At 45.1% G+C, this 25,086-nt stretch overlaps 1 pseudogene; it reads left to right on the top strand.

The window, feature by feature from the left end:
• LOC133795129 (uncharacterized) overlaps positions 1-25,086 on the top strand; it is a 130,292-nt pseudogene that overhangs the window by 73,232 nt on the left and 31,974 nt on the right.

Below are 25,086 nucleotides of genomic sequence, written 5' to 3'. Positions count from 1 at the left end.
ACCCGAGGATAGGAGACGACCGCGTCCTGGAACCCATGGACGAGATTGAGGAGGTGTGCATTAGTGACACTGTTTTGACCAGGGTAATCCAATTTGGGAAAAATCTGCCAGCAGAGGTCCGAGTCGCCATCATCACCCAAGTAAAGAAGAACTAGGATATCCTAGCCTCATTCAGATATGACGGGGATCGACTGTAACATCATCTGCCATGCATTGAACATCGACCCAGATGCGACCACGGTCCGGCAGAAACGAAGGCCCTTGGGAACGGAGAGGGCCGAGGCCCTCAAGCTGGAAGTCGAAAAGCTGTCGTCGATCAACTTCATCTGCGAAGCTGTATACCCCATATGGCTAGCCAACCCAGTTCTGGTGCCAAAGATGAACGGGACTTGGAGGATGTGCATCGATTTTATGGATCTCAACAAAGCTTGCCCTAAAGATTGCTTCTCGCTCCCCCGGATCGATCAGATGGTGGATGCGACATCCGGGTACGAGATCTTGAGTTTCATGGACGCTTACTCAATCTACAATCAGATTTCTATGAATGTAGCATACCAGGAGCATACCAGTTTCCAAACCAAGATCTTGAGTCTCCGCGATCAACGCTGTTGACCACTCCGCGTCCTAGATGGGGCCCCTTATCCACTATCTGACAACCGGCAGGTTGCTAGCAGATAAGGCCGCAGCCAGGAAGCTTCAGTACCAGGTCCACAGATACATCATGATGGACGAAAAACTCTACCGCAGGGGGTTATCCATGCCTTACCTTAGATGCGTGTCCGGAACCGAACTGAGCGCAATCATGCACGAAGTGCACGAAGGCTTCTGCGGAGACCATACAGCCGGACTCAGTCTATCCAAAAAGATCCTACGTCAAGGATATTTCTAGCTAACCATGAAGAAAGACTGTGTTGATTACGTCCACAAGTGCGAGCAGTGCCAAAGGTATGCGAAGGTCCCGCGAGCCCCTCCAAGAGAAATAACCTTGATGACCAGTCCCTGGCCTTTCGCGGTGTGGGGAATCGATCTGGTAGGATCGCTCCCGACCCGGAAGGAAGGGGTGAAATACGCCATCGTGGCCGTCGACTACTATACCAAATGAGTTGAAGCGGAACCCATGAGTACAATCACCTCGAAGAAGGCCCTGGATTTCATCATCAATAATATCGTGTGTCGGTACGGGCTCCCTTACAAGATTGTATCCGACAACGGAAAGTAGTTCGACAGCATCCACTTCACGGATTTCTGTGAAAGGCATGGTATCATCAAAAGCTTCTCCGCAGTCGCCAAGCCTCAAGACAATGGGCAGGCAGAGGCCGTCAACAAAATCTTGAAAGGGACATTGAAGAAAAAGCTCCAAGCATGTAAGAGCAAGTGGCCCCGCATGCTATGGGCTTGCCAGACCACCGAAAGGACATCTACTAGGCACACTCCTTACTCCATGGTCTACGGATGTGAAGCTGTCATCCCCGTTGAAATGACCATCTTGTCCCACCGAAGAGACACGTACGATCCCGCCCAGAACCACGCCTTACTCCAGAAATCCCTAGATGTGACGTCCCAGGTCACTATGGCTGCTTTCTGGAATGACGACTAGCCCTACAAACCAAGACAAGTCTTTCTAGCGTGCTTTGTCCTCACTCGCACACTTCCTGGGAAAACTTCCCAGGAGGTCACCCATCCCTAGATTACTCCAGGCCAAGCACGCTTAACCATGGAGTTCTCAAGTGATGGGCTACCGAAAAGAAGATGCACCTTCCTGATATAGGTAGTACCCATCAATCCATTTAAGCCCTCTTCAACTGTGTAGTCCCATACCTACACAGTCTTAGAATCATTACACTTGACCTTCCCCAGGCGGTGTGGGATTGCACAGCTTTCCCGGTCTTTCCCCTTACGGATCACGGGATTTTGACTGTCACAATCACCCCCCCTTACGGGCCCGACGTCCCCGTCGGCCACACTTCCGGCTGGGTCAAGGCTCTGATACCAAGTTGTAACGCCCTGGCTACCCCAGAACAGTTACGGTGAACGATGGACCGGAAATTTGACTCATTGCCTGAGTCCTTTGGTCAAAAACGTGCTCTAAGTGTAATTAACGGGTTAAGGCATAAAACCAATGAAAAGGAAATGGAGATTTTATTACAACTGCTCTGCAGAGCTAAACAAAACATTAACAAGTTATTCTCAGTACAAAATGGTCTCTACTGTTTTAAATTTACAAACCCTCCGACCTAAGCGGCAAAAATAGGGTAAACCCCCTAGTTCCTCTGAGAACACCATGACCGTGGCGGTCAAGCGGCCGCATATGTACACACCACCACATCAGCTCTCCACTCAAGGCTAGGTGAGCTTTTCTTTCAGTTTACCTGCACCACATAGCACCCATGAGCCAAGGCCCAGCAAGAAAACATAACATTTTATATAAACATTATCAAACGATTATCGTTATAATCACACTGAGCATAAAGCTTTCAACAAGCAAATGAATCATCACATGATTTTAGCGGGAGAGTGGCTGTTGAGTAAGCCACTAGCCTCCAGGCTCTCTTTGTTCATCGACCCTCAGGGTCGGTCAGGCATCAATGCTCCTTGAGTCATTCAATGCTAATAATCGATTAGATCCAATCTTATTGACTTGCGTGACACACGCCAAAGCCGTCCTGACTAATAAGTCAGCTCATCGTGACCAATGCCCAATACCACTGCCGAACCTGACTAATAAGTCACAGCTTCACAGTGATACTAGCACTCTTGTCAAACCTGACTAATAAGTCAGTGTCATGCACAAATGAGCAACATATGCTAAGCATTCCATATACAATCCATGTCCATATTCTCACATTCAACATGCCTCAGGAATATCCATGCATGTCACACTTGGGGTGCAGTTTTCCTACCTCTGGTCCGAGCAAGAACAAATAAAAGAATGACCCTGAGAACGATCGACCTTTTGGTCCTTTAGCGGTTACCTAGTCATAACCAAATCATGGGATTCCATCAATAAAATGAATAATAAAAGGTTCCCAAACCAAAACCTAACCTCCGGGACCTCAAACACTACTTAACCGGGTAGTAGGTTCAATCCCGAGGCCTTAGGCTTGCATCCCCGAGCCAAAACACTCTCTTTGGCCAAAAATGCCTTAAGGGCCGCGGCCCTCCTTGGCCATGCCGCGGCCCGCCCCTCAAATAGAGGCGGCTAAACCCAGCAGCTCCCAAGGGCCGCGGCACACCCTGGCCATGCCGCGGCGCAACGCCCATTTCAGCCAAAACCCCTGTTTTTCTTCCTTTGCGTTTTCCTTTGAAACCAACCTTTCAAACCCAATTTAAACACCTCCCAAACCTCTCTCAAACACCCATTAAAACCCCTAAACAACACTCAAACTCTCCCTCATCATAACCCAAGTAAAACACCTCAAAAACTCCCTTTAATTCCAATTTTCCACACCTAAATCAAGAGCTGAAAACCATGAATGAAAACAGAGCAAAACCAGTAAAAATAAAGATCAAAGCTTACCTCAAGCTTGGTATTGAACCCTCTCCAATGGCTGAACTATGTCTACAACCTCAACCTCCAAGTTTCCTAGCTTATTTCCACACCTTGAGCTCAAAACTCCAAAGAGGAAGAAGAGAGAATTGAACCTACGGGAAGGAGAAGAAACAAAACTCTGTTTTGGGTTCTATTTCACAGCCACCCATACATCATATATATCCTCAACACAAATGACCATTATACCCCTAGGTATAATAAAGCTTCTAAAACCTCTCAAGGGCAATTTTGACATTTTCCACCTACACCGTTAATGATAATTAACGCTTCCCAATTCCCGCTAATCTCAAAATTCTCAAACACCAATATTTCACATCCCGTTACCCTTTAATGCCCGGTAACACTCTAAACATTAAAAGCTCCCCGAGACTCACCCCGAGCCCCGAGCTTAAGCCTGTTATGACCAAACCGATATTTAACATTTCCTTGATCGTCTCATGCCAAATGGCTCGAACGAACCCACATCATAATGTGGTCTCAATTTATATCACCAACATGCGTTCAAATAACCAATTTACCCTCAACGGGCCAAATTACTATCACACCCCTGTATAAAGAAATATGGACACATATGCATGCATTTCACATCATATCATAATATAATCAACATATACATGCATTTAATCAATTAATACATAATTAAGCAAGTACGGCCCTCCCGGCCTACTGTTCACGTCGTTAAAATACATCGGAGAATTCGGGGCATTACAACTATCCCCTCCTTACTGAAATTTCGTCCCCGAAATTTACCTGAACAGCTCGGGATACTGACTCTGCATATCTGATTCCAGCTCCCAGGTCGCCTCCTCGACCTTGCTGTTCCTCCACAATACCTTAACCAAAGGTATTGTCTTATTCCTGAGGACCTTGTCCTTTCTATCAAGTATTTGAACTGGCTGCTCCTCAAAGGAGAGATCTGGCTCAAGCTCCAGATCTTCATAACTCAGAATATGGCCCACATCAGATACATACCTCCGAAGAGTTGACACATGAAACACATTATGCACGGCAGACAACGCCGGAGGCAAAGCCAACCTGTAAGCCACCTGACCAATCCTCTCCAGGATCTCAAATGGACCTACAAATCTAGGACTCAGCTTGCCTTTCTTCCCGAACCTTCTCACCCCTTTCCATGGCGAGACTCTGAGGAAAACATAGTCTCCTACTTGGAACTCCACGTTCCTGCGCTTGGGATCTGCATAGCTCTTCTGTCTACTCTGAGAAGCAAGCATTCTAGCTCTAATCTTCTCTATAGCCTCACTGGTCCTCTGAACTGCGTCAGGACCTAAGTATCTCCTTTCTCCTGTCTCATCCCAATGAATGGGAGATCTGCACTTCCTACCATATAGCATCTCATAAGGTGCTACTCCAATGGTAGATTGGTAACTGTTGTTGTAGGAGAATTCTATCAAAGGCAAATACTTACTCCAAGAACCACCGAAATCCAGTACACATGCTCTCAGCATGTCCTCCAAAATCTGAATCGTCCTCTCAGATTGCCCATCTGTCTGAGGATGATAAGCTGTACTGAACTTCAACTTTGTTCCCATGGCTTTCTGCAAACTCCCCCAAAACTTGGAAGTAAAGGTAGGGTCCCGATCTGACACGATCGACCTAGGTGCACCATGGAGCCGCACGATCTCTCTCACATAGAGATCTACATACTGATCAACCGTATATGTAGTCCTCACTGGCAAGAAGTGAGCTGACTTGGTGTAGCGATCCACTATCACCCAAACGGAATCATGCTGACCAGTAGTCCTGGGCAAGCCCACCACAAAATCCATCGTGATGTCTTCCCACTTCCACTCAGGAATATCCAGAGGCTGCAGTGACCCTGCCGGCCTCTGATGCTCAGCCTTGACTTGCTGACATGTCAAGCACTTAGCCACATACTCTACTACATCTCTCTTCATCCCCGGCCACCAATATAACGATCTCACATCCTGATACATCTTCGTGGTGCCTGGATGCAAAGAGTAAGGTGTAGTATGAGATTCATCCATAATCTCTCGTCTCAATGCAGTGTCTAACGGTACACATATCTGCCCTTTATGTCTCAACAAACCTACCTCAGACACTGTATAATCCCTGGATGCTCCAGCCAGAACATCCTCCCTGATCTTGATCAGCTGAGGATCACTCAACTGACCCTCTTTGATCCTTTCCAACAATGTAGACTGTAGCGTAATGTTAGCTAACTGGCCCACCAGCAACTCTATTCCAGCTCTGGTCATATCATCTGCTAACTCTCTGGCTAACAGCCTCATACCATGAATCTGCCCCGGACCCTTCCGGCTCAAGGCATCAGCTACCACGTTGGCTTTCCCTGGGTGATACAAAATCTCACAGTCATAGTCCTTTACTAACTCCAGCCAACGCCTTTGCCTCATATTCAAGTCTTTCTGGGTGAAGAAGTATTTCAGGCTCTTGTGGTCTGTATAAATCTCACACTTCTCTCCATAGAGATAGTGCCTCCATATCTTTAAGGCAAAAACCACAGCCGCCAACTCCAGATCATGAGTAGGATACCTCTTTTCATACTCCTTCAACTGACGAGAAGCATAGGCAATAACTTTCTTTGATTGCATCAAAACACAGCCCAAACCCTGATGAGAAGCATCACAGTAAATCACAAACTTCTCCCGATCTGTCGGAAGACTCAGAATCGGAGCTGTAATCAATCTCTGCTTCAGTTCCTGGAAGCTGTTCTCACACTTATCTGACCACACAAACTTCTGGCCCTTGCGTGTCAGCTCAGTCAAAACACTAGCAATCTTCGAGAACCCTTCCACGAACCGCCTGTAATAACCTGCCAATCCAAGGAAACTTCTAACCTCAGAAGCATTCTTTGGCCTTGGCCAATCTCTGACCGCTTCGATCTTTGCTGGATCTACCTTAATCCCCTCCTTACTGACAATGTGTCCAAGAAAGGATACCTGAGATAACCAGAACTCACACTTCTTGAACTTTGCAAACAATCTGTGTTCTCTCAGTCTCTGTAGAACCAACCTCAGATGCTGCTCATGCTCTACCTCAGTCTGAGAATATACCAGAATATCATCGATGAAGACGATCACAAACTGGTCTAAGTAATCCTTGAACACTCTGTTCATCATATCCATGAAAGCAGCAGGGGCATTAGTCAATCCAAATGACATGACTAGAAACTCATAATGCCCATACCTGGTACGAAAAGCAGTCTTCGGTATATCTCCCTCCTTGACCCTCAACTGATGATAACCAGAACGAAGGTCGATCTTAGAGAATACCTTCATACCTTGCAGTTGATCGAACAAATCATCTATCCTTGGCAAAGGATACTTATTCTTAATTGTCAGCTTATTCAGTTCCCTGTAATCTATACACATTCTCAGAGATCCATCTTTCTTCTTTACAAACAGAACTGGCGCACCCCAGGGTGAGAAACTAGGTCTGATGAAACCCATATCCAGCAGCTCTTGCAACTGCACTTTCAATTCCTTCAACTCAGCTGGGGCCATTTTGTACGGTGCTCTAGACACTGGCTCCGTCCCTGGTGCCAGTTCTATAACGAACTCAATCTCTCTGTGTGGTGGCAACCCTGGCAAATCCTCTGGAAACACATCCAGAAACTCACATACAAGTCTAGTATCCTCTGGTCTCACTGGCACGACCTGAGTGGTATCAACCACACTGGCTAAGAATCCAATGCATCCTTTCTGCAAAAGATTCCTGGCCCTCAACACAGAAATCATAGGAACACGGGGTCCATGCACAGTACCAACGAATACAAAAGGATCCTCACCCTCAGGCTCAAAGGTGACCATCTTCCTTCTACAGTCAATAGTTGCCCCATACTTTGCCAACCAATCCATACCCAGTATCATATCAAAGTCAGTCATAACTAACTCTATCAAATCCATTGACAACTCTCTGCCCTCTACTGTCACTGGCAAAGATCTGACCCATCTTCTAGATACCACTATCTCCCCAGTGGGTAACAAAGTACCAAACCCCACAGCATAGAAATCACAAGGTCTACACAACCTATCAATAATGCTACTAGCAACAAAGGAATGTGTAGCACCAGAATCAATTAACACATGATAAGGGGTTCATGCACTAAGAAGCTGACCTGTAACGACTGAGGGGGAAGCCTCAGCTTCTGCTTGAGTCAATGTGAACACTCGAGCTGGGGTCGAGCTGTCCACCTTTCTGGATTCCTCTTTCCCTACTCGAGGGCAATCTTTCTTAAGGTGACCCACTACTCCACACAAGAAGCAGGCCTTTGCCTTACACTCCCCCAAATGGCGCCTCTTGCACCTAGGGCATTCAGGATGAGTCTTCCAGGCTTCACTGCCCCCAGGACGACCTATTATAAAACCACGAGGTCTCCTGTCAGGACCTGGAACTGGGAAGGTATCAGGAACCTTCCTCTTCTGATCATTGGGGCCAACACCCCTACCAGAACCAACAAATGGAGGACCTGGCCTCCTGAAATCCCTTCTGGCTGCATTGTCACGCCAGATCTTAGTCTCTGCAGTTTCAGCTGTAAGTGCCTTCTCCACCACCTGTGCATAAGTAGTAACTCCTGCCACAGTGGTGATGCGAACGTCACGAGCTAACCTGGGCTGTAGCCCCTGGAGGAATCTCTCTCTCCTGGTCCCATCAGTGGGCACCAGCTCTTTGGCAAACTTTGCCAAACGGTCAAACTTTAAGGCATATTCAGTAACTGATAAACTTCCCTGAAGTAGCCTCATAAACTCATCGGCCTTCGCCGCTCTTATAGCATCGTTATAGTACTTCTCATTAAACAAGGTCTGAAATTCCTCCCAACTCAGGAGATTAACATCCTTGGTCTGACCAACCACTTCCCACCATATCCGGGCATCTTCCCGAAACATATAGGCAGCACAGGCCACCCTCTCACTACCCACTACCTTCATAAAGTCAAGCATAGTGGTAAGCATGCTCATCCATTGTTCAGCTTTGATAGGATCAGCGCTGCCTTCAAAAACAGGAGGTTGCTGTTTCCTGAACCGCTCATAAAGAGGTTCCAATCTGTTTTCAACCCCAGGCTGCTGCCCAATAACTGGCACTGACACAGAAGGTGCCTCTGATACATTAACCACTGCAGGCACTTGTTGCTGCCTCAGGAGACGAAGCTCCTCTCCCTGTTTCAACACTATAGCCTGCAAATCACTAAACAACTGCTGCCAGTTTGCAGGTGCCGGCTATGGAATCTGGGAATGGTCATTCTCTTGACCCTGACTATTGTCATTATTCTGACCCTGACCACTCTGGCCAGCTGTAGTGACTGTCTGTTCTGGGTTCATTCTGTCACTGATACCTTACTGAAACAATAATAACCAATACGGCCAGTCAGGTAGTAATAACTAAACCTCTTGCCGCCTCACGGTCCAAGAACAAGCAGACAGTTATCATATTCCACAGTTATTCCATATGCACATACAGATACATGTTTATGGCACTCAGCATGTATCATATAACAATTCATAATATTTCAAGGACACAAGGCCAACACAGTGACTCATGCATACAGGTAAAGCATTTGCACCACATTTAAGCAGTTATGCACATAACTACATAAAGAGTTACCAAACCATGAGTTGAGCTTGACTTCAGTGATGTGTGTACATGCCCAGCCAGTCTACAGGAACCTTAACCTTGGCATTGCTCTGATACCAAGTTGTAACGTCCCAGGTCACTATGGCTGCTTTCTGGAATGACGACTAGCCCTACAAACCAAGACAAGTCTTTTTAGCGTGCTTTGTCCTCACTCGCACACTTCCTGGGAAAACTTCCCAGGAGGTCACCCATCCCTAGATTACTCCAGGCCAAGCACGCTTATCCATGGAGTTCTCAAGTGATGGGCTACCGAAAAGAAGATGCACCTTCCTGATATAGGTAGTACCCATCAATCCATTTAAGCCCTCTTCAACTGTGTAGTCCCATACCTACACAGTCTTAGAATCATTACACTTGACCTTCCCCAGGCGGTGTGGGATTGCACAGCTTACCCGGTCTTTCCCCTTACGGATCACGGGATTTTGACTGTCACACTAGATCTCATCGAAGAGATCCGGGAAGAGTCACAAGTACAACTGAAGATGTACCAAGACAAGATCGCTCGACATTTCAACTCAAAAGTAAAAAGCCAAAGGTTCGAAACTGGCGATCTGGTCCTGTGAAGAGTCTTCCCTGCTACCCAAGACCCGGGAGTAGGGGTTCTAGGCCCGAATTGGGAAGGGACATACGAAATCCAGCACGAAGTGTGCCTCGGAACATACCGTTTCAAACGGCTCGATGGCACGGAAGTCCCAAGAACCTGGAACGCGGAGCATCTCCGTAAATACTATCAGTAGTCAGGAGAACATGTTCCATTTTTATATTTTCGTTGTAAATAATGTATGCCTCAGGGCGATTCCTTGAATAATCAAAATGGCGTGTACAAAACGCCATAAAGAAATATTATCAAACAATGAAAATTCTACTCAATTGACCCCAGACTAGTCTCCACTCACTTGGGGGTATCTCCGGTATGAACAAATACCAGGCGGGGCGCAAGGCTCAGACCTAGTCCCAACCCAGACCGACAAGGTTTGGGGGATACAAACCCTGTTGGACCAAGCCTCAGGCTAGTCCCGCCCTGGACGAACGATGTCCGGGGGTATAACAAAGAGGACCAAGCCTCAGGCTAGTCCCGCCCCGGACGAACGATGTCCGGGGGTATAAGAAAAAGGACCAAGCCTCAGGCTGGTCCCACCCGGGTGAACGATGTCCGAGGGCATGATAAAAAGCAACCGCACACCCATCCGCGTCGCTCCCACGATATCTCGCCACTGTTATAGTGCGGGTCCCAGATGTGTGCAATAGTGTCTAACAGCCCAGGTCGTGGGAACCTAGTCTAGTGATAACTCTAGAAATTAGAGTTATTTTACCACATTTTTTAAGCTAAAAATGATTTAGTTCTTAAGTTTTTAATTAAATTATTAAGTTTTAGTTACTTTTTGAATTTATTAGCTTCATTTTAATTTTTATAGATTTTTTATGTATTTTTATAATTATTTTGTTGTAAAATATTATAGATTTTTTGTTTATATAAATAAATAAATGGGTAATGTTGAACTTAAATTTTAAATTAAGTTATAATTAATATTTTTAAAGAATTTATATGAATTATTTATAATTGAAAATATTTTATTATGACTTAATTTATATTTATTTTGTAGGAAATGGTTTTATTTTTGGTTCTTGAAGAGCCAAGAAAGAGTGAAGAAAAAAAAATGGCAATTTTGAGACCAAAGCACCACCAGCTCCCTTGGGCCCGCGTCAGGCCCAGCCCGCCAGCCTTCAGGCCCGAAGCCTGCCTCTCCCAGCTGCTCCTTCCAGCCACACGGGCCCAGGCCCAATCCAGCCCACAGCTCCAGCTTCCCACACGCCCACCTGGGCTTCCTGCATCCTCACAACGGCCTGAAGACCTCAACCAAGGCCCAACGCCAAGTGCTTCCCCAGCTGCTCCAAACTCAACCGAATCACTCCACCTCAGGCCCAACGCCACTCCCTCATGAAGCCAACCGCCAGCTGCTGCCCTTGCATTCACTCCCAATGTTTTTCTTCCCAATGTTTTTTTTCTTTTCACTCAAAATATCAATTCATTCTTCCCTATTTTTTCTTACATAAATAAACATTCCTAATTCATTTTTTTAACCCTAGTTTTTCACTAATCTTCCATCCAACCAAACATTTCATCTTTCCAATACCCTTACACTTACTCTATTTATCCTACCACTTCCCAACACAATTAAATTAATCAATTTATTTATTTTAATTTGATTAATTTAATCTCCATATTTTTCCTATAAATAGAGTCTTGTAAGACCATTTGGGGGGCTCTTCTTCATCTTTTCAACCTCTCCTACACTTCATATTTTTTTTCTCTTCTATTCACTATTTTCTCTCTACCATTTTCATCTTTTGAAGAGCATGTCAAGTATGTTATTTTGTAATTTTTATTTCAATCTAGTTATGAGCTTCTAATCTTTTTCAAGATTATTAAGATGATGATGAAGCAAAATGTAACTAGATAGTATTTTTTATTGTATGTTGATTTCCCATTTGTGCAACATTGTTTATGGATTTTTCTATCAAAGATATGCATTTTTCATCTATTATTGATTGTTAAAGCATATTACACTTAGTTCTTCATTATGCAAAAATATGATATTCTTTGATTAAATGTTTTTCATTAAATTGTTCACATCTAATTCTTAGAGCATAAGTATCATATTTTGCCTAAACATAATCTCTTTGATTTTTTGTAGTTTCATTAGGTTGTAACACAACTAATGCTTAGAAATTATATCTTATATAAGTGAAGGAAAATCCTACCTTTTTTAAAAAGTAACTTGTGCTTGAATAGAAAATGTATTTTGAAAAAAATATAGTGTGATTTATTTCAACTATATCTAAACTTGGGAATCAATATACTTATAAATATTATTGAACTTACATTTTGTGGATTCTAATATCTTAATAATCTTATTTTACATATCTCATTTGAACACCATTTTTCTATTTAATCATTAATCTTTTTATTACTTGTCTTTTATTTTTCTAAAGCAAAATCTCATCAAATATTTGGAACTAGGTTAGAATCTTCTTGCTTTGTTTGAAATAGTTTCTTTTGATGCTAGTCAACTCCCATGGGTTCGACCTCGTACTTACATGAACATTATATTCCGAAACGATTTGTGCACTTGCGAGTATAATTATTAAAACACCCTCTTTTGGGTTCAACATCTAGATTTCAAAATAAGCTAATCGAAAAGCCCCGATGGCCTGGGCCGTCAGGTTTTCGAAGTTGGGGACTGGACCAGTAGATTCAGTGATGATTATCAACTCCCTAATGGCCCAGGCCGTTGGATCCTGAATAACAGGATTAAAGTGAATTGATAAATTAAAGTCAGGAGTAATCTAGTCCAGGCCGTTGGAACCGGGGCCAAACACTCAGCTCGTTCATGCACGGTGGTGAAACACTTAGTGAAAGATTGGCGGGTGAAAACGAGAGAGCAATAGGCAAAAAATAAAGTGGATAAAACACCAAAAATTGTCTCGGACGCATACGCGTCCGTAAAAATATTGTTACAAAATAAGGAAAAAAATATGAAGATCTAGGCCTAGGCTTCGCCAGGTCCTGGTACCCCCGGGACGTCTCCGTCCACCTCCTCATCATCCAGGGGCTCCGCGTCAGCCTTCTCCTTGGCCTCAAATTTGGCTCTCTTCGAATCAGGGTCAGGATAAACCAGGAGGTTCATGTTCTTGTCTCGGAGCCAAGCCATGTAGATGGACTCTTCGAAGGTGACGCGCACCAAATCCTCCGCCTGCTCCTTTTTGCGGCGGGTCTCCTCATGCGCCTTCACCTCCTTGTGAAGCAAGCCGTCCAGCTCATGGATCCGGGCCTTCAAGCCTTTGACCCTCTCCCGGTCCTGGATGGACTGAGTCACGACCGCCTCCTGTACTGCCTTTACTCTGAGAAGCTCTGCCTCCATAAGGGCTATCTTCTCACCAGCCTCGGCTTCTTTTCGGGACATAGCCTCTTCAAGCCAGAAAGTGACCCGGTCGAACTCCGCGCGGTCTGCTTTGGCCTGAGCAACCGTTTTGGCCAGGGACTCCTTGGCCTGGGCTGTCTCCCTGGCCAAGGCCTCCTTGGCGGCTTCTCTTTGATTCACGACCGCCTCCAGCTCCAGCTAGAGCGTCTCCATCTTCATGCCTGCCTCGGCCACCAGGTCGGCATTCCGATGGGATAATAGAGCATCTGTTATATTATTTTATAATATAATGTAATATTATATTATATTATAATATAATGTTTTAGATTAAATAAATGTGACAAAGAGTGTCACATATTATAACATATAATAGAGAATTACAATATTTAGATATATGAGATATATCCAAATAATGTAACATATTTGGTGTTACAAATTTGTAACTTCCAAATATTACCCTTTATTGTGTAAATTTGTTGTTACACAATATTGAGATGAATTTCATAAAGCCATATGTGAAATGGCTGTTAGAGATATGATTTTAACCCCAATAATGTGTTTTGGGAGTTACAAAATCATTTGGGAGGGTTTGGAACCGTTTGGAAAAACAGCACATTTTTAAGTGCTGAAATTGGTCGATGGTCGCAGCCACTGAATGTTGGTTGCCGCGGCCACAGGCCAAAAAATGACAAATTTTTCAGTTTTTTCAATATTTGTTGAACGGCTCAAAAAACCCAAATAACTCCCAAACCTCATGTTTAATTCCATATTAATTCAATTAAACATTGGTAATAGCCATGGGGGTTGGTGGAATTTGAAATTCAAAGGGTGTCTCTAAACTCTATAAATAGGAGCCTATAACTCACTTGTAAGACACAACATTTCTATCCATTAGAGCACTTGGCTAGAAACACCTTGAGGCATGATAATTCCATAAAGCATTTCCTATAATCTATGAGAGATCCCTTAGTGCTTGAGTTAGGGGGAAATAAGTTTTTGGACAAAGGTTTCAAACCTTGTTCAAGTTGGTGATCTCCAACACTCTTCACTTTGGTAGTGTGAGTGAGAGTTGTTTATCTTTTGTTTCTTGTTCCTTTCTTTCATTCTATTGATTTTCATCTTCATATTGTTCTTCTCTATTTACTTGTATTTCTTGTTCAAGAGTTGTAATCTTTTCTTTTCTTTTGTTTCAAACACTTTACTTTATTTGTAACCTTTTGCTTAGAGTTGTATTTTAGTATTCTCTTCTCCTTCATCATCTTCTTCATTTTCTTTGTTTATTTGTAATTTTCAGTTATAGAGTTGTAACTCTTTTTAATCAATCATTATTTATTTGTAATATATTGCATAGAGTTGTAATTTATTATTATTTCCATTGAGGAAAAATACATACTTTCCTAACAGCATCATGGAACAAAGCAAAGTTAGAAGAGTCCTTACCGAACAAGGAAAGGAGAAAGAGAAGATGCCAAGCAAACTTACAGTGGTGGCTTGGTGGCGGAGAGCTTGGGAAATGAACAGCATGTCCGGGTTGGTGATGGTGGCATATCACTTCAATTGGAGATTAGACATGGTGTTCCCCACTTGATCCAGCAGATCCACAGTGAACAGGGCCGTGTCCTGCCCCAGCTTGGGGCAGAAACCCATCTCGGTAGCTGGCCGATCCACGATTTGCTCAGGGGCATTGAAAGCTGCTGGGCGATCAGCGAATTCAACCTGACGACGAATCGTCAGGGCCTTGTAGACCTCATCCCTCCTTTCCCAGCCACTCTCTCAGGTCTGGGAAATAAGCTTGGACTGCTCGTCCCGCAAGACGGCCTCCCCCTCCTCAGGTAAGGCCGGGTGGACGGGAAGAGCCGGTGCTGCCGGAAGGGCCTTAGCGGCAAGGCGGCTTTCCCCGGACGACTCCCAAGCCGAACCAGCCCGCCTCATCCCGGGCCCTCTTATTTCCGGGTTCTGCCTTCGCCGCGCCTAACTCCACGGCTCTTTTCCCAGAGCTCTGGCTTACCGCTGGGTCTGTTGACGCCGTTTTTCGTCAACAGTGAAAGAAGAGCACGAAAAAAATAATCAGTTATGGCCAAATGAAATATGATAACACAAACGAGATTTTTTACGTGGTTCAGCAGTTAAATCTGCCTAGTCCACAAGTCTTTGTTATTAAACTTAAGATGATCTCTGAAAATTCTTCAAGGATGAATTCTCCAGAGTTTTCTCTCAAGATCACAAAAATTCGGTCCTTTACAATGGTGCATGACCTCTCTATTTATAGAGAAGATTTCAGAATACTATCCCACATATTTTGGGAAGTTATTCTGTATATGCAAATAAATTAAATGGCATTAAAAGCCTGTAATCCTATATATAAGGAAACGTCCCTTGAAGATCAGGGGGCGTATAACTGAACAAATAATATCCCTTGATTATAGGGGATTTATAGCAATCAATGTAGACAGCGTCTCTCATTGATGATTCATAAAGATATTTAAAATTATTATCTTGTATCGCCAAGGCCCTATTCACCCATGTTTCTTATTGACTTTCGAGCTATAGCATCTTCCCGAGGCTACATGACTTCGAGCTCATACGCGCGTCAGGCTCGGAGCCCTGATCCGAGGCCATCCCGAGAATAGACGTACCTCAGGGTCTGTCTTTCGAGCTTGTGAGGATCTTCGAGGCTATCATCTTCGAAGTCGTCTCTGCTTCGCCGGCTCGATGCTTAGATTTCGGACATGTTCCAGACTTTACGAGTTCATTTATTATGAATCCATCTTTCGAGGTCACAATCTTTATGGCTCGAAATCTGGGTGTAACATTTTTCCCCCTCAAAAGTATTTGTTTGAATCCTATGAGAAGGAAACTTTTGAACTACTTTCTTCGGGAACCGCACCGTCGCATACTTGAAAATGGACACGTGTCAGTTGGGTATTTCCCATTCAAGGTACTTGAGTACCTTGAAAATCCACCCACGATCGTTCGTTTGCCGCCTTTTCGGTACCATCATGTCATCAATCCCTATCCGTTGGATTTTATAAGGATTATGTTCAATGGCTCAGATTAATCCTCTTTTACCATCTATATATAAGACCCCAAATCATCTTCTTCCTTTTATCTTGTACTCATCAGAAGAAAAAAGAGGCCAAACCAGAAACTATCTCTGAGAACTCTTTGCTTGTGCATGTTCTCTCAGCCGAGGAAGCAGAGGACCGCCAGCTTGTTCGAGACCGTAAGCTCATACCTGCAACCTCTCCTTCAATCAACGATTTCTCTGCAATCACCATCATTGTGTAAGCATCTGATTATCTTTTTATCCTATATGCCAGTTTTGCGTTTGTGCTGTTCTTGTTATTTCTGTGAATGCAATTTCTGTGAATGCACTAGTTTACTTTCTTAGTTTGTCACGCTAGGAGATTTTTGACCAATAGGCTTTCACGTTTAAGTCTCCATGCTAGGTTTAAATCACTGGTTCTAAATCCAGTTTTGGTGTAGAACAAGGTTTCTTTTTTCTGGGTTTCAAAATTTAAATGACATATCTTGCACACCAAGATATCGGGTACAAAATCTTGGTTTTAAAGAACGTACGATACCCAAGATTACCTTTTCTGACTAACCGCCACCCTTTTTCCTTGATATTTCAGGATTTTTAAATTTTTTTTTGTCCAATCTCCTCATTTTTCTCGTAGAATATACGTTCTGACTCTTTAATAAGGGTTTCAGTATCGAGTTCGTTTCGTTCTTAAGTTCCGAGCTTGTCTTGTCAAGCTCGCAATTCTTGAACCCTTGCATGCATGAGCCTCACCATTTTCTCTTTCTCGCTAGATGTCACAGAATCTGGAAAGACGGTGGGGGTCGTTGCTGGCAATCCCTTACTCGCCCATAACCCCGAACCCAGAGTCGCTGTTTGCTCGGAATCAACATTTAATTCGTGAGTACGATCTCGCGCGCGAACAAGAGGAGACCCGAGCTCACTATCGCCGCCAAATCGTTGAGGTCATAGAAAAGAAGAGGAGAACTCTTCGGGAGGATCTTTATCCAGAATCCAATTCAGGGCCCAGGCTGATCCCCCTCGATCTTAGGTTAAAAGTGACCGTTGCGTACAGTCCGGGAGAGCTCCAATTCTCACTCATGGGGGAGCCTTCTACCTCGCAACCGATGAGGGAATTCTTTGAGGCCGAGCACTACTGGAGCTCGGTCACTTCGATAAATCAGGTAACTGATATCCTGGCCTTCCATAGTCTCAGGTTGTCAAGCTCCTTGAGATGTCGAGCTCCGACCTCTAGTGAACGAAGCTGCTATGCTCCAGGGATTGGAAACCCTGACATCAGGCTGAGGTATGCGTCATGGAGCCAGGAGCACATGAAGGCAGGAGCGCTACTGCCTTTGAAGTCTTTCTTCAAGGACTTCACGGACTTTGTTGGGTTGGCCCCGTTCCAGCTCAATACTAATTCTTACAGGGTTCTGTCTGCCCTGAGGTCGTTGTACCATGAATTGAAGTGGACAAGACCTTCACCCCAAGAGATTTTGTATCTCTTTTGTCTGAAAAGCAACCCCTCCTGAGCTCGGGGAGGAGACGGCTTTTACTATTTTTCGAGCTACCCCAAAGAGAAAAAGGTGTTTGAGGACCTTCCTAACCATCCTCCTGACTTTAAGAAAGCCTTCTTCTGGACATATGGCTTGTCCCCGTCTCGATGCTACTCATTTAGACGGATTCGTAAGTACTCCAACTTTCTTTATCTCTGTGCTCGGGCTTTTATTTGTAGATCCGTACTTAGTTGAAATGTGTCTTATTTTCCAGCCAATTTTCACCGTCCTACTCCCGACGACGCAATGAAGGAGCATAGAGAGGTTCTGCTCCAACTCCCTTATGGCAGGAGGTCTCTCTCATACCTTTTGCATGAAAGTAAGCTCCGAGCTTGCGGGCTTTTGGGAGATGGCCAGTCCACCTTGGACTGGTCCAACAAGAAGTATGACCAGTGGGAGCACGTGCCTTTGCCTACAGGCGTCCTCCCTCCAAGAAGAGAGGTGAGGCCCCCGCCTCCAGCTCGCCGAAGAAGCCCGCCATCGGGGAACGAGGCTAACGATGAAGCCTCGAGCTCGGACTCGGATGATCAAGGTAAAGTCATCCTTAGATCGAAAATGTGGTCCCCCACCTTATTAAAACACAAACTCGATAGGTTAGTTTTATGCCCCGATGATAGAGACCACTTCTATATATGGACTTGGGTAGATGACCGAGTTCATAGGTTTGATAGTTGGCTCGGGAAGTATGACATTATGTATAGTCTGAACGAGGTGTGGGACAGGATAGTCGTCCAATATGGGACCAATGACTATAGGGACCTTTCGAAGTTGACGTCCACCTATAGGGAAGGTACTCCCCCCGCCTCTTCTAAAGATGGGGGAATTTCGTGGTCTCCGAGCTCAAGATCGGGGGAGAGTTCTAGTTAGGTCCTCCTTTACTTGGTTTTTATTATTTTTTTTCCAAGTTTATTAGAATTATCTTTAACCTCGATTGATACTGTGCAGGCGCTATGGAACCCGACCTTGACGCTGTGCTTTTTAGTGACGAGGGAGCTGGAGCTTAGAAGAGTAAGCGCCCGAGAGCCTCGCGGAGGTCCGATCGACCATCCAAGGTCCCCAGACGCTCTGAGAAGACCCCAACGGCTCAGGCTACAACGAGCACATCCAAGGAGCCGAGTGTCCAGGTTGATGCACCTGTTTCAACAACGCCCATATTGCTTCCTCTAGCCGACACTCAAATAACAGTCGACCGGCCTCCGAAGAAACCCTCCATCTCCAAGGTTTTACTGCCGACGGCCCGACCTCATGTTGAGGAGTTCGTGCTTGACGGTGCTGCTGGGACCCAAGGGGCTGTGCTTAGCTCGGACGTTCTCTCTCGAGTGGGTCAGAGTTTTTCAAGCTTCGGCGCTGACCACTGGAATCTTGTGCACAAGGCCTCAGACTGTAATATTCTTTATGATAAGAGTATTGAACTTATTGCCGCGGTAATCTTCGCAACTCTCCTTTAATTGCTTATGTCTCGGCTCGTGAGCTAATTCATTCTTTGTATTTCAGGCCCTTGTCGTTTCAGCACAACTTAATTATAAGCTGACCAACGAGGTGCACACGAGCATGTCTCTGGCCCAAGAGTCGAGGGATCTCCAGCTTAAAATGGCTGATGAACTCAAGGACTCGAAGACCGAGCTCGAGAAGGTGAAGACTCATCTCGCGGAGCTGGATAAGATAAAGGCCGAGCTTGAACAGGCGAAGACTCGTCTTGCGGAGCTGGAGAAGGCTAATGCTAAGCTCGAGGAGGAGAAAGCTGCCACTTTCGACATCATGGAAAGCGAGAAGGCCCGCCTCCTAGACGAGTTCAAAGAGCAGAAGGAGAAGGCGGTCGACCAGGCCATGTACAAAATTTGGGTTGACAATGCCGACCTCGACACTAGCTTCCTGGGTCCTCTTGAGGCCAAGTATGTAGAGCGGTGGAATGCCCGTCTCGAGGCGAGTGAACCTGCTCGGGAGGCTGCTCAGAAGGATAGTCATGCTATTCATCCTGGGGGGTCCAGTGCTGCTGATGCTGAGAAAGCCAAGGAGACTCCTCCTTCTTGAATCTGATCTCGGGGAAATCTTATCTTGGGGCTGCGTCCCCTTATTTTTGTAATTGTTTTAATTTATGCTCGTAGGGCTGATATAATTTCTTTTTATATTAATACATATGCTTTACATTTCTTGGCTCGAAATATTTTGCACATTTTATATTAATGAATCATTTATGTTTATTTATTCATACAAACATAGTTTGGATTTAGGCTCGAAACCCAACGCATTCGTGCATCATTTGCTCGAATTATCCGCTTCTGATCTCGTTATTTATCAAGGTCGGATATTACTTCAACCATGAACCCAAAAGTACTTGTATGGTATGTAATGCGAATGGTTTAGTTATATCTTATTGCTTAGTTACTTTTTCTTGTCCTCAGTTATTTCTCCGAGGTTATGAGTTCGAAACTATTTTCCTTTAAGATATTCCAGCCTCGATCTCGACTTATCTCGAAGTAGATTTAGGTTCCCACTTATCGTCGATTAGTTTTAGCTGGTTTGCTCCAAACCTATTAAGTTCGTGTTTGGTTTGTAATCCACACTTACATTTTTAACCTAGTTCGCACGTTTGGTTATATCCAAACATTTTTATCTTTTGATAATTTGGTTACGTCCAAACTATCTAAGCTTGCACATCTGGTTATATCCAAACACTTGTATGTTTTTGATAATTCGGTTACGTCCAAACTATCTAAGCTCGTGCATCTGGTTGTATCCAAACACTTGTATGTATTTGATAATTTGGTTACGTCCAAACTATCTAAGCTCGCGCATCTGGTTATATCCAAACACTTGTATGTATTTCGTGTATGTTATTTATTTTTTAAGCTGATGGTATATATACCAATGATGCCCCCTTAATATCCTATGAGTTTGACCATAGGTTATTAAATTAAGAGAGATTGCAAAAATAAAAAGAGACATAACATATTGAACGAAATAGATCTTTATTTGATGGAATTCAAAAGCGGACAGATTAATACAGATAGAAAAAACCATGGTTACATGCAACACTTTTCCTATACTATTGGTAGTAAGGTCTAAGGTGTTCGCCATTCCATGCTCGCGGTACCAGGCTCCCATTCAATCTCGCTAGCTTGTAAACACCGGACCAGATAAATGACTCTATCTGGTATGGTCCTTCCCAATTCGGCCCGAGCACACCAGCTGCTGGATCTCGCGTTGCCAAAAATACGCGTCTCAACACCAGATCTCCCACACCGAACTTTCGATCTCGAACCCTCTTGTTGAAATACCTGGTAGCTCGTTGCTGGTAGGCAGCGTTCCTCAGGTGAGTCTCGTTTCTTTTTTCTTCAATCAAGTCTAAGGTTTCTTCGAGCTGAGTATGGTTCGAGCTTTGGTCATAAACGTGAGTTCGAATTGTAGGGATGTCGACCTCGATAGGCAACATAGCCTCACATCCGTATGCTAGAGAGAACGGGGTATGCCCCGCTGATGTTCGAGCTATGGTCCTATATCCCCATAGGACTTGGGGCAATTCTTCGGGCCAACGTCCCTTTGCTTCCTCCAACTTTTTCTTTAATGAACTCTTGAGAGTTTTTTTTACAGCCTTGACCTGGCCGTTTGCCTGAGGATGAGATACTGACGAAAAACTCTTTATTATTCCATTCTTTTCACAAAAGTTGGTAAGCAAGTCGCTATCGAACTGGGTTCCGTTGTCGGATACAATCTTCCTCGGCACCCCATATCGGCATACGATGTTTTTTACCACGAAGTCAAGGACCTTTTTGGAAGTTATTGTTGCCAACGGTTCAGCCTCCGTCCACTTTGTGAAATAATCCACAGCGACTACAACATATTTTACACCGCCCTTGCCTGTTGGGAGAGAGCCTATGAGATCGATTCCCCATACCGCGAATGGCCATGGGGATGTCAACATGGTCAGCTCGGATGGTGGAGCTCGAGGAATCGTGGCAAATCTCTGGCATTTGTCGCATTTCTTTACTTATTCGAAAGAATCCGATTTAATGGTGGGCCAAAAATATCCTTGGCGTATGATTTTCTTGGACAGGCTATGCCCCCGGTATGGTCTCCACAGAACCCTTCATGAATTTCTTCGATGATCTTCTTGGCTTCGGGTGGAGTTACGCACCGTAGTAATGGCATGGAATACCCCCTTCTATATAGCTTTCCGTCCAACATGGTGTATCGGGGTAGCTGATACATTAACTTTCGAGCCTGGTTCCGGTCTTTTGGAAGGACGCCGGTCTCGAGATATTCCACTATCGTGGTCATCCAGGTAGGCTCAGACTCAATCATACACACGTCTTCCTCTTCTGGCTCGTTAATGCTAGGTGCCGAGAGGTGTTCTATGGGCACAACGTTTAGTTCATCATTCTCAGCGGAGGTGGTGAGCCGAGCTAAAGCATCTGCATTTGAGTTCCGCTCTCGGGGAACCTGTTCGATCGCATAAAACTCGAAACGCTCTAATGCAATTTTTGCCTTCTCTAAATAAGCTGCCATCCTCGTGCCACGAGCCTGGTATTCTCCCAAGATTTGATTAACCACGAGCTGGGAGTTGCTGTAGCAATGTATAGCTTTAGCTTTGAGCTCTTTGGCTATACGAAGTCTCGCCAGTAAAGCCTCGTATTTGGCCTCATTATTCGACGCTTTGAAGCCAAATCTTAAGGCAGAATGAAATCTGCTCCCTGCGGGGGTAGCCAAAATGACTCCTGCCCCCGATCCATTTTCATTGGATGAGCCATCGACGTAAAGTTTCCACAGCTCGTGGGCCGGGGTTATAACTTCATCGTTGGTCATGCTAGTACATTCTACTATAAAGTCTACTAATGCCTGTGCCCTAATGGTCGTCCTCGGGTGGTAGGTGATCTCGAACTGCCCGAGCTCTACCGCCCATTTAAGAAGTCGACCTGAAGCCTCCGGTTTAGATAGGACTTGCCTAAGTGGTTGATCAGTCAACACATGGATGGGATGCGCTTGAAAGTAGGGGCGAAGTTTACGATATGAATGAATTAAACTGAGAGCCAGCTTCTCCATCAAGGGGTATCTTGACTCTGCCCCCAGTAACCTTTTACTGATGTAATAAACGGGTCTCTGTACCTTTTCTTCTTCTCGAACGAGAACTGCACTTATTGCGTGTTCGGTGGTGGAAAGGTATAGGTACAGTACTTCTCCCGTTTCAGGTTTTGATAAGATGGGGGGTTCGGCGAGGTGCTTTTTAAGCTCCTGGAATGCCAGCTCGCACTCCTCTGTCCATTCAAATTTCTTACCTCCCCTCAAAAGGTTGAAAAACAGGAGACAACGGTCCGTAGATTTTGAAATGAACCTACTTAGGGCCGCCATCCTGCAGGTCAAACTTTGGACATCCTTGTGTCTTCGAGGTGAGGGCATGTCAATCAGGGCTTGGATCTTGTCGGGGTTGGCTTCTATTCCACGAGCATTCACGATAAAGCCCAGGAATTTTCCTGAAGATACCCAGAAAGTGCACTTCTGAGGATTTAGTTTCATGTTATACCTTCGGAGCACGCTGAAGCACTCTTCGAGGTCATCAACATGGTTCTTGTTAAGTTGAGACTTGACAAGCATGTCGTCAACATAAACTTCCATGTTGTTCCCTATTTGTTCTGAAAACATCATGTTCATGAGCCGCTGGTATGTGGCCCCAGCATTTTTGAGCCCGAATGGCATGACATTATAACAGTATAGTCCCTTATCTGTTATGAAGATTGTATGTTCCTGATCGGGGGCATGCATGGGAATCTGGTTATATCCAGAATAGGCATCCATGAACGACATCAGTTCATGCCCCGCCGTGCTATCCACGAGCTGGTCGATCCTTGGTAATGGAAAGCAGTCCTTCGGGCAAGCTTTGTTGAGGTCTGAATAGTCAATACAGGTTCGCCACGTCCCATTAGGCTTTGGGACCAACACCGGATTGGCTACCCAGTCAGGGTAAAAGGCATCCCTAATGAATCAGTTTGCTTTTAACCTGTCAACCTCCTCCTTCAGTGCCTTCTTTCTGTCGTCGTCCAGCTGTCTTTGCTTTTGTTGCTTCGGAGGGAAGATTTTGTCTATATTTAGTGCGTGGCTTGCTATATTCGGGCTTATTCCCACCATGTCCGAATGTGACCATGCGAAGACATCCTGGTTCTTCTTTAAAAAGAAAATTAGTTGTTATTTTGTCTCATCCTCGAGGTGTTTTCCAACCTTCACCTTTTTCGAGGGATCGGTTTCCTCGAGCTGAATTTCTTCGAGTTCTTCTAAGGGTTCGAGGTCAACTTTCTCCTTAACCCTTGGATCGATCTCTTCATCAATCTCTAATACCGTCCCGTCTTTTCTTTGAATAACGACGAGAGCTTGTGCGCTCGTCTGTTTCTTTCCTCTTAAGGAAATGTTGTAGCACTTCCTCCCAGCTAACTAATCTCCCTTCAATGTCCCGACGCCGCTAGGGGTCGGGAACTTAAGGGCCAGATGCCTTACTGATGTGACTGCCCCCAGCCCAACCAGGGCCGGTCTCCCAAGCAGCACATTGTAGGCTGAAGGTAGATCCACTTCCATGAACTCCATCATCTTGGTTGCTGAGACCGGGTAGTCTCCCAAGGTTATGGGGAGCTCGATGGATCCCATGCAGGCGGTCCCATCTCCTGAAAAGCCGTATAAAGTAGTCGCACACATTTTTAGGTCGCGAAAGGAGAGTCCCATCTTCTCAAGGGTTGCTTTATAGAGAATGTTCACTGAGCTCCCATTGTCTATGAGAACTCGGTGGACCCTTTTATTTGCCAGCTGGAGAGTGATGACCAGCAGATCATGGTGAGGAAACTGAACATGGGACGCGTCTTCCTCAGTGAAGGTTATTGGTTGAGATTCAACCCTCTGACACTTTGGAGCTCTAGGTTCGGGTTCATAGGGAGACCCGTCCCCAGTCTTCAGCTCGTTAACGTATCTCTTTTGGGCATTCCTGCCCATGCCTGCGGGATGAGGCCCTCCCGAGATGGTTATTACATCCTCTCCATCTATCGGCGGGGGCCTATCTTCCTCCCGAGCTCGGGAATTATTGTTTTGTGTGGGCTGCGACGTGGCTGCTCTCTGGCTCACGGTCGCCTGATTAGTACTCTGGTTCTTGACATATTGTCTGAAGTAACCTCTCGAGATCAGTCCTTCGATCTCGTCTTTCAGCTGTTGACATTCATCAGTAGTATGCCCGGTGCCTCTGTGAAATCGGCAATACTTGCTAGAATCCCTCTTGGACTTCTAATTTCTCATTGCGTCCGGACGCCTGAAGGGGACCTGGTTTTCATTAGCCAGGTATATGTTCTCCCGAGACTCGTTGAGCTCGGTGTACACTCTGTACACAGAGAAATATCTCTCCCCCTTCTTTTTCTTTCCTCCTTCGGCCTCGGG

This window comes from Humulus lupulus, chromosome 8 (genome assembly GCF_963169125.1).
Source record: "Humulus lupulus chromosome 8, drHumLupu1.1, whole genome shotgun sequence".
Lineage (NCBI taxonomy): Eukaryota > Viridiplantae > Streptophyta > Magnoliopsida > Rosales > Cannabaceae > Humulus > Humulus lupulus.
The sequence above is the reverse complement of the archived record's forward strand: the minus strand, read 5'-3'. Positions and strand labels throughout refer to the sequence as shown.